The following is a 14,898-nucleotide window of genomic DNA, read 5'->3' as shown; positions in this document are numbered from 1 at the left end:
GTGGAATACTAGTAGGCTCGCAACCTGTAGGTGTTATGAACGACGTGTTCACCGATGTACTCTAAAAACCCATTGATATGTATTACGAGTGGACTCTCGAAAACGATACTGTCAATAAAACCCCGGCAGATGCGCCTAAAGGACTCTACCGGAAGAAGCGCCTAATAGAGAACCTCATAACCCCGACAGATGCGCCTAAAGGACTATTTCGGCAGACGCGCCCCATAGAGAATGTCACAATTTTGGCAGCCGCACCTAAGTGACAGAACTAGCAGTTGTGCTTGACAGATGTGTCATTTACAACGATGGTATTCGTACATATTCCTTAGGATACTCCTTAGGAATAAATGAACGAGGAATAGCTGATTCTTAGGGTAGATCCTTAAGAATAAAGAAGATAATGGGGATGGGTAATTGGGTTGATTGTTAATCGTTTAAACATAGAAAACCCTATGTACTCACCAGGTTTCCCAACCTGACCCACTCAGTTTATTTATATCACAGGTGTCGATATGAAGCGACATTACACTGAGAGATTAAAGAGATGTAGATCACTAGTGTAAATAAATGTAAGTTCCGTTTATTCTTATGTTCCTGTATTGACAATGACATCCCAAACGTTTTAAAATGAATAAAATACATTTCTTCGAAAATGTTTTGATAACGTATTTATCGTATTTTTCTGAGAACAAATTTCGCAACATTTTTATTTAAAATGTTACTCTGATTTTTAAACAAAGCATAAAAAAAATCGGTCTTTTCTGGCCGTGAAAATGGGGATGTCACAGTTGGTATCAGAGCATTTGTTTAAGCGAACTAGAAATATGGATTTATTTCTAGACTTAAACTTAGAATGCTAAGCAATGATTGTGAGGTGTGTGTCTAATAGATTTAGGTAATACACCTGAATAGACACAAGCACTAGCTTATTTTAGGAACGATGCCTAAATTGCTTTTATGTGCTAAATGATTTGTTATGCTTTATGCTATAGCTTGATCGGATCTATGGTCTATTGCCGACCGGATCTGGAAACCTTATGTGTTTAGGATTCTAAGCGTTTAACTACGATATTAGAACTAGCATGTAAACGTTTCGGAGTGATAAGGATGACTTAAACGTCAATCCTAAATAAAGATCTAGATTCATCTTATTCGGTGTATAGATCAAGATGGCAAGGACCCGTAGCGGAAACGTGAATGCAAATGGAAACCGACACCAACCCCCAGTGATTGAGCAAATACCGGTTGTGGTAGCCGCTGCTGAGCCAATAACGATGGCCGGAGTGCAAGCGATGATCCAGGCGATGTTGGATCGTCAAATGGAGGAAACCAGACGTTTGCTCCATCAAAATCGAGAGGAAGCGACCATACAGATCCAACAGCCCGAGTTGAACGAAGGGCGGATTGAGGAGGGGAACTACAGTGGAACCGTTGGTCAAGTCAACCCACCAATAGTTCGACAAAACAACCAAGATGATGGAATCGAGAGGAATGGATGCAAGTACAAGGATTTTCTGACTTGCAAGCCATCGAACTTCACTGGAAAAGAAGATCCGATCGGGGTCATGGATTGGATCTTGGAGATGGAGTTAGCTTTCATGACGTGTGGTTGCAGAGGCAAACTACAAACCACGTTTGCGGTACGCCAGTTCGGACGAGGCGCGGTTCGATGGTGGAACACTCTGGGGAAGACTCTAAGCCCCAATGAGCCCCTACAACTGACGTGTGCAGAGTTTTTGGTGCAGTTCAAACGTAAGTACTGCTCAGCCCAAAATCTGCTCGAGCTAGAAAACCAATTCCTTACCTTGAAGAAAGGAAGCATGTCTATCGATGAATACACCAACAACTTCACAGAGAAGATGGAGTTCGCCTTACATCTTGTTCCGGATAAGCTGACGAAAAACGACAAGTACGCAAAAGGACTTCCATGGGAATATGCAGTGCCAGTACGTCAGACACCTACTTTGGAGGCAGGTATCTGGGCTGCCAAGTCGGTTGAGGAGATGATCAAGGGAAGAGCCTCCAACAAGACCGAGGTTGGCGAAAAGAGGAAGTTTGAGGGGTTTGCGAAGCCCGATGAGAGAATCAAGTCCAGTACAAGGAAGTTTAGAGGAGGAGGGAGTGAAGAAAGATGGCGCGAGAAGAGCAAAAAGAAACGCTCTGGAAAATGCGGTGAGGAGGTGACTTGTTTCAAGTGTGGGAAGCATGGGCATTATGCCAACGAGTGTAAATTAAACAAAAGGGTGTGTTACGAATGTAATGAGGAAGGGCAGTTCAAGCAAGACTACCCAAAGAGAGAGGGGGCTACAAAGCCAAATGTGCCGCCAAAGCCAAAGGCGAGAGCATTTCAAATGATCCTTGACGAAGCAGATGACAATGCAAGGATTCAGGAGTGAAGGCTTGACATTCGAAGGTCGAGCTATGAAGTAGCCATAGAATCATATGATGTAGACTATTAGAGGCATAGTCTAGGGTGAACTTGAACACCTATGTAATAATTTCAAGGAATAATAAAAAAAACCTTCGTTTTGATATTTGATGTGTTAAGCTGTTATGTGATTTTCTTGTATGGTGACATGGAAAAACTGCGGGACAATACTTGGGACGAGTATGAGTAGGTGTGAATGGTAGTAGAGGCCTATACTACCGGAAGCACAGGACTCACACTTGGATCAGGGAAAGTCACAAGGTTACCAAGAAGCTAGTAATTGATTTTGTTTTATTCAAGTATGGCATTACCATTGTTTCGGTAATGACTAAGAAAAATTGTTGTTATCTCGACCCTAGTGGCCATATCACATTAAGTCTGACTACGATGAGTAGGTTATGTGGTTCAGAGAACCAAGTTTGATGTAGCGTCCGACTTAAACCAAACAACTAAAATCAAAGCGATCAATAGAAGTATCGCGCTCGTTGTTAAAGAAGTTGGTAGTGTGATTATATCACATTAGAACATGAAGGAAGGCATAGTCTGTTTTAGAATTTGAAACTAAGAGACCTGAGTCTAAACTTGCATCACATGATGATAGGTCATAATTTGGAGTCTAATTTGAGGTAGAGAGCAGGTGCACGATCGAGTACTGCTTACAGTCAATAAGTCTGAGAGATAGACTTGAAGAAATATAGAAGTTATAATTATTACCTAGGATGAAGAGATGATGTATGGAGTCATTATACGAGCCTTGTTTCGTTGATGATTCCGGGACGTAATCATCCTAAGGGGGAGATAATTGTAACGTCCGTAGATCCGAGCTTGTCAATTTAGAGGCAATAGGGGCCGAAAACGACTTTTTGACAAAAGATTATTAAGAATAAATAATCTTAACCAAGTTTTAGAATATGTCGCAAGGTTTTCGTACATATAACGAACACCGAAATCCGAGTTATAACGAAGAAGTTATGACCTGCCGAAGTTTCGCAACGGAACCGGCACGACACCGGGAAGCGTAAATAGTGAATTTATGATTGTTGGAATAGTGTCTAAGGCTGCAACTATATTAGGCAAGTATTTAACCTGGTTGTGCATGGTCCTTTTGGGTTGCCTTCACCATAGCAACTTGATAGGATGATTTATTAAGAGAGAGTAAATATTATTAATATATTATGGGAATAATATAAAGAATAATATATTGTTATTTGATTAATATAAGTCATAGAGTTAATTGGAATTAATTTGGTGACTTAAAGAGGTTAATTAAATAAAGGGGTATAAACTGTCAATTGTTTGATAGTTAAGCTTTAGACTATAAATCCTTATAGATATATAGTGGACGGATTCTAGAAGCTAGGATAGCTTCAAAATCGTCCATGACTTATCTAAGGAAAGGATTTGGATAACCTTAAGAGAAGATTATCCAATTAGGGTTTAGGTTGTAACCCTTAAGGAGTCTACAAGTATAAATAAACCCTATGGCATAAGGAAATCGGCACCTCACCTAAAGTAAGGGAACCCTGGCCGATTTCCTCCCCTCTCCTCTCTCATAAATCATCTTTCTTGCTATTGGTGTTTGTAAGCCATTAGAGGAGTGACATTTGTGACTCTAGAAGCTCCAAGGCTACAAGATCAACAAGGAATTCAAAAGGTATGGTTCTAGATCTGTTTCAATGTTGTTATTTAACCTAATTAGCCATTAGAAGTCTTGGATTCAAAGCATGTTTAACTAGAAAGCCTAGATCCAAGCATTAGGGTTTTGCATGCGCACATAGGAAAGTTCTTATGGCTAAAACCCATCAGTGGTATCAGAGCCTAGCTTGGTTTTCTTTAAATTGTTGCTTGATTAACTGAAACAAACCTGCAAAATTTGATTTTTTGGTTTCTGAGTCATGGAATCGGCGAGTTCCAAAGTGGACTCGGCGAGTAGGCCTGACTCGGCGAGTCCCTTTGTGCACTCGGCGAGTCCAGGCGTCAGGAATGGCCAGATTCGGGATTTTTTCATAATTATCTTATGGAAACTTACCTTAATCATAATAGATCAACCTAAATCCGATTTTTTGATATATATGACTATTATCTTGATCTAGTTAAAGGTATTTATCAACTAATAAAATATTTAATTTCCTTATATGATAATTAATTAATTATTTTAATTATTTTGGTAATTATCTTTCAAAGAAATCTTGAATAAAATCAAATATAGATAATTAGGATATTAATTGTTAATTGGAATTATTTGTTATTTAATCCTCTATGTTTTAAATGTTTAAAACTTGCCCTCAAGTTTTGAAATTTATATTTGTGATTAAAAGTTTTAATTTAGACAACTTAAATTTCAAACCCTAAATTTTAAAAGGTTTAAAATACAACCCTATACTAATATGATATTACTAGAATAATATATATATATATATATATATATATATATATATATATATATATGTATAACTAAATGCTAGTCTTACCGTTAGTAGGCCTCATTCACGAAGCCGATCTATAAGGTGGGTATAAGGTTGCGGCCTATAAAATGGCGCTTAATGGGTGTACACTCACACCCACCGCTTGCTTGATTGGTGGAGGGTCGTTAGCCGACCGGGTAGGATAGGGCAACCTCATCCTCTCATTAAAAGTATAATAAGTAATACAAAGTAACTACACATTTTTTTAAAATTTCCCAATCTTAGTTACTTTAGGAAAAGTGAATTGATGCAATCCCATGAAATTACACTTTGCACCCTTGCTAAGAAGTTAGTGGACCGTGTGTGGTTTACCGGCACACTAATTGGTTCTAAGCAAAGGTGGCAAAGGGTGATTCATTGTTTATCATAGTTTGATGGAGCGTGTGTGGTTTACCGGCACATCGAATAGGTGATCGTTATAATGAAGGCACCATGTGAATTTGCATGGTAATTCACACCCGCTTTGTGATCCTCGGTATCCCAGTCACAAATGAGAGGGGGATTTCGAGATTTAAACATGCCATTGAATAGTTTCAATGAATCTCATCCGAACCTAGGAATTCTCAATACATTTAGGACTAATAGTTAAGTTTTGTGGTGGAGAATGTCATTCACTTACCTTCAATTTATTTGCATGTTAGATTACGGCATCCCTTTTCTAGTATGTAAATGTTATTGTTGGATCCTAGCCCTAATTTTCTTATTGGGTGATAATTAGGGATTCTTATTCTAATCTATCTTTGTCCTTTCTATTTGTAGATGTCGAACGCAAACAACGTTGCTGCTAGTTCTTTCATGTTGATGAGCCTTTGCCAAAAGGTCACCTTCGATGGAACGAACTTTAGCGAATGGATAAGATACATTCGCACCATTGCTCGCTATGAGGATAAGGAGTATGTCCTCGATGAGAAGCTTGAAAAGATCAACCCCGAAATCGCTACTCCGGCCGAAATCACCACTTTTGAAACTCATGAGCGAGATGCAACGAAGGTACATTGCATCATGATTGCCACCATGAACTCTGAATTCCAAAAGTCCTACGAGGACATGTACCCGTACGAGATGAACCAAGACTTATTGGAGAGATACCACCAGAACGCGAGACAAGAGCGTTATGAGATTTTCACCAACATGATTTCCGCTAAGATGGGTCATGGAAAATCTCTTACCGTGCACCTGCAAAAGATGCAAAGGTATGTCGACTGTCTTCGCAAGTTAAATGTTGACTTTGGAGAAGACTTGGCGATCGACATGTGCTTCACTCTTTGCCTCCGATGTACAACCAATTTAGGATGACCTGCCACATGAACAAAGAAGAGGTTACCCTAAGCAAACTCCAAGGTCTCTTGAGGGTTGCTGAGAGCAACTTCAAAGACAAGTCTGTTGCACCAACTCCCAATCCGCCTGCTGCTCCTGTCTTGGCTATTGGTCAAGGAAAGGGAAAGAAGAGGAAGGCTTCATCAAAGAACTATCGCAAGGTCAAAGCCCAAGATGGTGCCTCTTCTAGTGGGACCAAAGTTGATCCCGCTAAGCCCTGTCCTAACCCGAAGGAGGCAGAGTGCCACCACTGCCACAAGATAGGACATTAGAAGAGAAGCTGCCCAGAGTACCTGCAAGCAATCAAAGAAGGAAAGATCAAGCCATCTTTCATAGGTATATACACAATTAAATCTAACGATTCTAATCATGCTATTTCTTGGGTTTTTGATACCGGTTGTGGTTATCACATTTGTTCTAATGTGCAGGGACTAAGAAGAAGTAGGGATGTGGAGCAAGGAAGGATCAATCTAATCATGGGGAACAGAAGATCGTCGCCTGTGACCAAGATTGGAGTGTATTCTTTAGTGCTTAGGAATAATTTGTGTTTAGATTTGAACAATTGTTGCTATTCGCCAGAAATGGCTAGAAACATCATTTCATTTCATGGTTTATATAGACAAGGATTTAGATTTTCTTTTAATAATGAGAATGGTTCTATTTTAGCTTATCTAAATGGTGTCTTTTACTTTGAAGCTATACCATGTAATGGAATATATGAAACTGTTATGATTGTTGATAACTTAGGAAATGATTTTTTGAATATAGATTCTTCCACTAGTATGGATAAAGCATCCTTGTGGCATTGTCGTCTTGGACATGTCAACAAGAAACGCATAGCCCAACTCCAAAAGGATGGAGTGTTGGAGTCATTCGACCTTAGGGAAGATGACACATGCTAGTCTTGTTTACTTGGAAAGATGACTAAATCACCCTTCACGAGTACGTGTGAAAGGGGTGAGGGTCTATTGGACCTAATACATACCGATGTATGTGGACCGTTTAGATCAACCACGAAGGATGAGAACCGCTTCTACGTGACTTTTACCGATGATTATAGTAGATATGGGTATATCTATTTAATCAAGCAAAAGTCAGAAAGCTTTGAAAAGTTCAAAGAGTTTAAGAATGAAGTGGTGAATCAATTGGGCAGGAAAATCAAGATGCTTCGATCCGATCGAGGAGGAGAGTACCTAAGTCTTGAATTCCACGATTATCTCAAGGAGTGTGGAATAGTTTCGCAATTGATGCCTCCTAGGACACCGCAGTTGAATGGTGTGGCAGAAAGGTGTAATCGAACCTTATTGGATATGGTTCGCTCTATGATGAGTCGTGCTTCACTACCTATCTCTTTTTGGGGGTATGCCTTAGAGACTGCCGCCCTTATCCTTAACTGAGTCCCTACTAAGAAGGTTGCCAAAACACCTCACGAGATGTGGACAGGGAAAGCTCCCTCGTTGGCACATATCAAGGTTTGGGGTTGAGAGGCCTTCGTAAGACGAGATACTCACGACAAGCTCGAACCTCGAAGTGAGCGATGTATTTTCATCGGCTACCCGCAGACATCCTTTGGATATCTCTTCTATAGACCGAAGGACAATGTTGTCTTCATTGCGAGGAGAGGAGTTTTCCGAGAGCGAGAACTCATAAGCCAAGGAGACAGTGGGAGGCAAATCGAACTTGAAGAGATTCAAGAGTCGATAGATGAAGGAACCTCTACCGCTGGCACTCAACCCGAGGAGGAAACTCCGGTTGAACCGATTGACAAATCCTTACCTCTTAGACGTTCCGATAGAGTTAGAGTTCATCCCCAGTTTTATGGTTTTCATATTACTACCGAAGGGGACACGTATATTAGTGATGGTACACTAGTAAATCTTGACGAACCTAATAGCTATAAGGAAGCCATGGCAGGCCCGGAGTCTGCGAAGTGGAAAGAGGCAATGGATAGTGAGATCCAATCCATGTATGATAACCAAGTTTGGAATTTGGATGATTATGTGCCCGAACGTAAGACCGTTGGGTGCAAATGGATCTTCAAGAAGAAGACCGACGTGGATGGAAAAGTACACACATATAAAGCGCGATTGGTTGCGAAGGGCTTTACTCAAACTCCCGGAGTTGACTATCATGAGACCTTCTCACCAGTTGCGAAGATTAAATCTATTAGAGTGATGCTAGCAATTGCCGCATTTCATTATTATGAGATTTGGCAAATGGATGTCAAGACCGCTTTCCTTAACGGAAAGTTGGTTGAGGATGTTTACATGGCTCAACCAGAGGGGTTTGTGGATCCGAAGCATCCGAATAGAGTGTGTAAGCTTGAGAAGTCCATTTATGGACTTAAGCAAGCATCTCACAGATGGAATCTTTGCTTCGAGGAGAAAGTCAAAGAGTTTGGATTTGTACGAAGCGAAGACGAATCTTGTGTATATGTCAAAGCCAGTGGGAGTATAGTAAGCTTCCTCATTCTATATGTCGATGACATATTACTCATAGGAAACGACATCCCGACTCTGCAGGAGGTTAAGTCCTGGCTCGGGAAGTGCTTCGCTATGAAGGACCTCGGAGAGGCTTCTTACATTTTGGGAATAAAGATAGTAAGAGAAAGAAGTAAGAGACTAATTGGACTTAGTCAGAACACTTACTTGGAGAAGGTACTAAAACGTTTTAGTATGGAAAACTCAAAGAAGGGAGAATTACCGATACAAAGTAATGCCAAGTTGAGTAAGACTCAATGTCCGAGTACCGAAGCTGAGATAGCAGAAATGAGCCGAGTATCATACGCTTCCGCAGTTGGCTCAATCATGTACGCTATGACTTGTACTCGCCCTGATGTAGCCTTCGCTTTGAGCATGGTTAGCAGATATCAGGGGAATCCTGGCAGAGCACATTGGATTGCAGTGAAGAATATCCTTAAGTACCTTCGGAGGACGAAGGAATGGTTCTTAGTCCTCGGAGGGAGTGATGACTTGAAGGTGCGAGGGTATAGTGACGCCAGTTTTCAAACCGACAGGGACAACTACCGTTCGCAGTCGGGCTGGGTCTTTACCCTAAATGGAGGAGCATTGACATGGAAGAGTTCCAAGCAAAAGACCATAGTTGATTCAACGTGCGAATCAGAGTACATTGCAGCAAGCGAAGCGTCGAAGGAGGCAATATGGCTAAAGAACTTCATCGGTGATCTTGGAGTTGTACCTGCCATAAAGGAGCCTATGGAGATTTTCTGTGATAACGAAGGAGCGGTTGCCTTGACCAAGGAACCAAGGGATCATGGTAGATCAAGACATATCGACAGAAAATATCATTTCATTAGACATCGTGTAGAAGGACAACTCGTAGTGAAGAGGATATCATCAGAAGATAACCCAGCAGATCCGCTTACGAAGGGACTGAGTAGGGTTAAGCACTTGCAGCATGATAGGAGTATTGGGCTGAAGGATGATATTAGCATAGATTAGATAGTATTAGAAACGTGTAATAGATAAATGTAATTAACATTTGATGATTAAATAAAGGAGTTTTATTTATGAGTAATGTTACTGTCTTATGTTAATTGTTTAACTATTGTTTCACTTTGCATGTTTTGACTTCCAGAATAATTGAGTTTATTAGGAATAATCGAATTGTTCAAATTATCCACAATCGTTCATATGTTGGAAGTAGATATGAATGAAGATTGTCATGAATTGGTGTGTAGATTGTCTAAATGGTTTTAGACATAGCAAAGGGTTGCTGCAACGTTCATGAGTGCTTATGAACTAGTTTCGAGCATTAGAACAAACCCACGCTTGCTGGAATCACCTTATGGAATATGATATAAAAGGGTGATCGCAAGACGATAATATCATATAGTCTTAAAACCTAGATATATGGTTTGTTATTTGTTAATTGATTGTACATTGATAATGCGAAAACGCATCAGTAACTCGGTGTTATAAAACGCATTGTTGTGTATAGTTGATTAATAAATAAGTAAATGCATATAAGTCGAAGTTTATCTGTAACTTTTATCTAATAAGGTAAAAGCAATATCTCGACCGCTCGATGATTTGATTTGACTTATGTGTCGGGCCCGGTCAGAACTGAATTGATTTGTTCGATTAAGTTCTATGTCAAATAAATCAGAGATCGAGAAACCTAAATGCTTGACTAACTATTCCATAGGATTGTCAGCATGATATCTAACAGAGGACTGTACGATCCCTTATCTAAAGGACTAGATTGATTAGATCAGAGTATGACAGCGTCTTTGAGAGCTACGATTGTCAACCGAATTGTACTTGTGCATATAGTTACTAGACTTATCCAAGTGGGAGACTGTTGGAATAGTGTCTAAGGCTGGAACTATATTAGGCAAGTATTTGACCCGGTTGTGCATGGTCCTTTTGGGTTGCCTTCACCATAGCAACTTGATAGGATGATTTATTAAGAGAGAGTAAATATTGTTAATATATTATGGGAATAATATAAAGAATAATATATTGTTATTTGATTAATATAAGTCATAGAATTAATTGGAATTAATTTGGTGACTTAAAGAGGTTAATTAAATAAAGGGGTATAAATTGTCAATTGTTTGATAGTTAAGCTTTAGACTATAAATCCTTATAGATATATAGTGGATGGATTCTAGAAGCTAGGATAGCTTCAAAATCGTCCATGACTTATCTAAGGAAAGGATTTGGATAGCCTTAAGAGAAGATTATCCAATTAGGGTTTAGGTTGTAACCCTTAAGGAGTCTACAAGTATAAATAGACCCTATGGCATAAGGAAATCGGCACCTCACCTAAAGTAAGGGAACCCTGGCCGATTCCCCCCCCCCCCCCTCTCCTCTCTCATAAATCATCTTCCTTGCTATTGGTGTTTGTAAGCCATTAGAGGAGTGACATTTGTGACTCTAGAAGCTCCAAGACTACAAGATCAACAAGGAATTCAAAAGGTATGGTTCTAGATCTGTTTCAATGTTGTTATTTAACCTAATTAGCCATTAGAAGTCTTGGATTCAAAGCATGTTTAACTAGAAAGCCTAGATCCAAGCATTAGGGTTTTGCATGCGCACATAGGAAAGTTCTTATGGCTAAAACCCATCAATGATAGAGCGAGATTTAGCCTTATCAATCTAAACGAAAGTCGTAGAATATGTTAAACTAAGAGCGTCGATAAAAAGAACGCCCAAATCTGACTTCATATGATGAAGTTATGATTTTTCGAAGTTTCGGATTAGCAGTATACAGCCCGAAATTCGAATATTAGATCGAGTGGTTTTTAGCCGACACAACCTAAACGAGAATCGAAGATCTTGCTAAGAGTAGCATAACGAGAAAAAAGATGGGCGAAAACGGACATCAAATGAAAAAGTTATGAGAATTTAACGGACCAATCATGTCTCGGTCTGTTAATAATATAACTTTTATAATAAATTCAAAATTAGCCAACGAAGTCTAAACGAAAGTTGTAGGGTACGTTCCCGCCTTCCCATGGATTAAAGAACGTCGAAGATAGAGCTCGTATGCGAAAGTTACGAATTTTTAAAGTTTAAACTCGAATTTGCGAAGCTGTTGCTAGATACGATGACTTGGCCAAATCTCAGCCATCGCTTGTTGAGCACGGTCTCGCTTCGGATGAAGGACGCGTCACCCTCGCATTACGCCCCACGTACGAAGTGCGGAACGCACCGCGTACGCCTTGCACTCCTCGGTCCAGCTTGAGCCACGTCGCCTCATCCGAAGCTTGCCATCTGTCTGCCTTATCCGAAGCTACGCCCCGCGTAGAACTTCTGAACGCCCAGCGTAGCGAGGCCCTCGTAGCTATAAAAGGAGGCCGAGGGTGCCCGCATTTTCACACCAAAAATCACTTCTCTCTCAAGTTTCTTTCTCTCTCTAGGATCCCAAACCACCCCTATGCCCTAGGAAAAATCCCTAGCACCCTAAGGAAGCCTCGAGGCTCCCGGAGTCCCGAGAAAAAGGGTCTTTTGGTTTCGAAACGCTGCTCCGAGCAAAGCCCGATTTTCTTTAAAGTCCGCTGTAAGTGAGCTACGCTTACGCAACTTTTTATATAGCTTTCAAATAATTATTGTAATGTTATTAGGTCCTTAAAATAATTATTTGGGCTATTATTATGAGTTATATTGAGTGTTATTTAACGCTTATATAATAGTAATAATAGTCAGGCTATTAATTTGTCGCGGTTATCGTTAGACTAAACCCTAGTGGTATTGATACTAGGTTTTATCGAAGGAGAATTGTTTTGAGAGTATCGAAGCGTTGTCCGAGTGCTGAGTCACCACCTTTTAGGTGAGTGCATGGTCCATTTCAGCTTACACATAGATATGAAGTATTTTATATTAATTACGTGATATGTGTGCATATTATCTGAATACTTGCTATCTATGCTGGATGAACGATTTTATACACGTTTTAAATGATTTAAACTGTATATGTATTTTATATCTTCGAAAATGTTGGGGTAAGACATGGGTAGATGTAATAGATGAAATATGAGTTGGATGATAAGTTGAGAGGTGAAATAGACCGTGGGGTGAGGGTGAGAGGTGGACGATGTGAGAAGCCTTTTCCCAAATGATGGCCCCATCATTCAGCAGAGTATGGATGACAAGCACGGACTATTCTAGACAGTCCAGTGGAACACTAGCAGGCTCGCAACCTGTAGGTGTTATGAACGACATGTTCACCGATGTACTCTAAAAACCCATTGATATGTATTGCGAGCGGACTCTCGAAAACGATACTGTCAATAAAACCCCGACAGATGCGCCTAAAGGACTCTACTGGCAGAAGCGCCTAATAGAGAACCTCATAACCCCGACAGATGCGCCTAAAGGACTATTTCGGCAGATGCGCCCCATAGAGAATGTCACAATTTTGGCAGCCGCGCCTAAGTGACAGAACTAGCAGTTGTGCTTGATAGATGTGTCATTTACAACGATGGTATTCGTACATATTCCTTAGGATACTCCTTAGGAATAAATGAACGAGGAATAGCTGATTCTTAGGGTAGATCCTAAAGAATAAAGAAGATAATGGGGATGGGTAATTGGGTTGATTGTTAATCGCTTAAACATAGAAAACCCTATGTACTCACCAGGTTTCCCAACCTGACCCACTCAGTTTATTTATATCACAGGTATCGATATGAAGCGACATTACACTGAGAGATTAAAGAGATGTAGATCACTAGTGTAAATAAATGTAAGTTCCCCATTGTCTTTAATCCCCACACAGGCTTATGGTTTTCTTTAAATTTTTTAACTCATGGCTAGGCTGGCTGAAAAACTAAAATGCATTAAAGAAGGAATTAAGAAGTGGCGTATTAGTGAATTCCCCAAGGAATCAAATTCGATTATGTTTGCAAAAAAGGATCGATGAGATTGATTTCATTACTGAGAATAGGTCACTATCGGTGGACGAACTAGAGGTAAGGGCCTTGGAACAATCTGGTCAGTTTATTGATGCACAATCTGGTCAAAACTTTCACGCATAAGCCATGAGTTAAAAAATTTAAAAGGCCTAGGGCCATTGTCTAGGAACGAGGTTCGAAGGAGGATCGGGCAGTGGTCCGAGAGCTCACGAGGTCGTGTAGTCACGGAAGCACAAGGGAACATTTTAACAAATTTTGAACATACGGGGAATCTATTAAGGTTACTTATCTTTACCCCTTCTTGACGGAAGTATTATATATGTTCCCACCCATGCGGAGATCATGAAGTTATGCTTCAATAATGAACTGATTAAAAGTATGAGCCGAAGAAGCACAGAAATGAGAATTTATTCTTTTTGCCTGATGTCTGACCACATTAAAGTCACCGAGTAAAATCCACATAACATTCCTGTTACTTTTGATGTGAAGTAATTCTTCCTATACTTTTGCCTTTTCAACAGGGAACTTTGGACCATATATATTTACCACAACAACCACCCCCATCGACTCTAGAACATTCACCAAAAAGCACTAGGAATTATTTTGATTTTATGACCCCCGATACCTTGTAGAAATTTGCATCCCAGATTGACAGAATTCCCCTAGACCTACCTTCAGCGTTAATCCAGTCACATGCAAAACTATTGCTCCTATAACATCCCAAAGTCAGAATCAAGAGTTTAGGGGGGTAAAGTGTAAGTTTGGAAAAGAGGAACTCGACGAGTAGGATCTGCCACTCGTCGAGTCGAAGCGTGTTCCAGGCACATGTTAAGTGACCGGAATCGCCGAGTTGGCAGCTAGCTCGACGAGTCCGTGCTGGAATGAGAAACCCTAATTCCTGGGGTTTGCACCCTATTTAAAGAATGATATGCCTTCATTTCAGCCTCTATCTTCCCTGAGTGTTCTAGAGAAACCCTAGATCATGAGAGACTCCATTGTTGAGAAGATTGAAGCTTGGAAGAAGAAATTGGTGAAGAGAAGTTGGAGGAATTTGAGGATAGCATCCAGAGAGTTTGTGGTTCTGAAGTCTACATCAGTTTAGACTCATCTCTAAGGTAAGAGGACCTTACCTTAAGCCATTTCCTTGTTATTTCATCCATGGTGTGTGATTTGGGGTTCTTTAGCATGGTTGGGATCTATTTCGGGTATAGAGACTAGATCTGAGGTTGCAACTTCAGATCTAGGTTGGTTTAGAGTCATGTAATCAGAAAGTGATAGCTTTGGGGTTTGATTGAGAGTGTCCTTGC

This window comes from Lactuca sativa, chromosome 7, assembly GCF_002870075.4.
Source record: "Lactuca sativa cultivar Salinas chromosome 7, Lsat_Salinas_v11, whole genome shotgun sequence".
NCBI classification, from domain to species: Eukaryota; Viridiplantae; Streptophyta; class Magnoliopsida; order Asterales; family Asteraceae; genus Lactuca; species Lactuca sativa.
Note: the sequence above shows the minus strand (reverse complement) of the source record.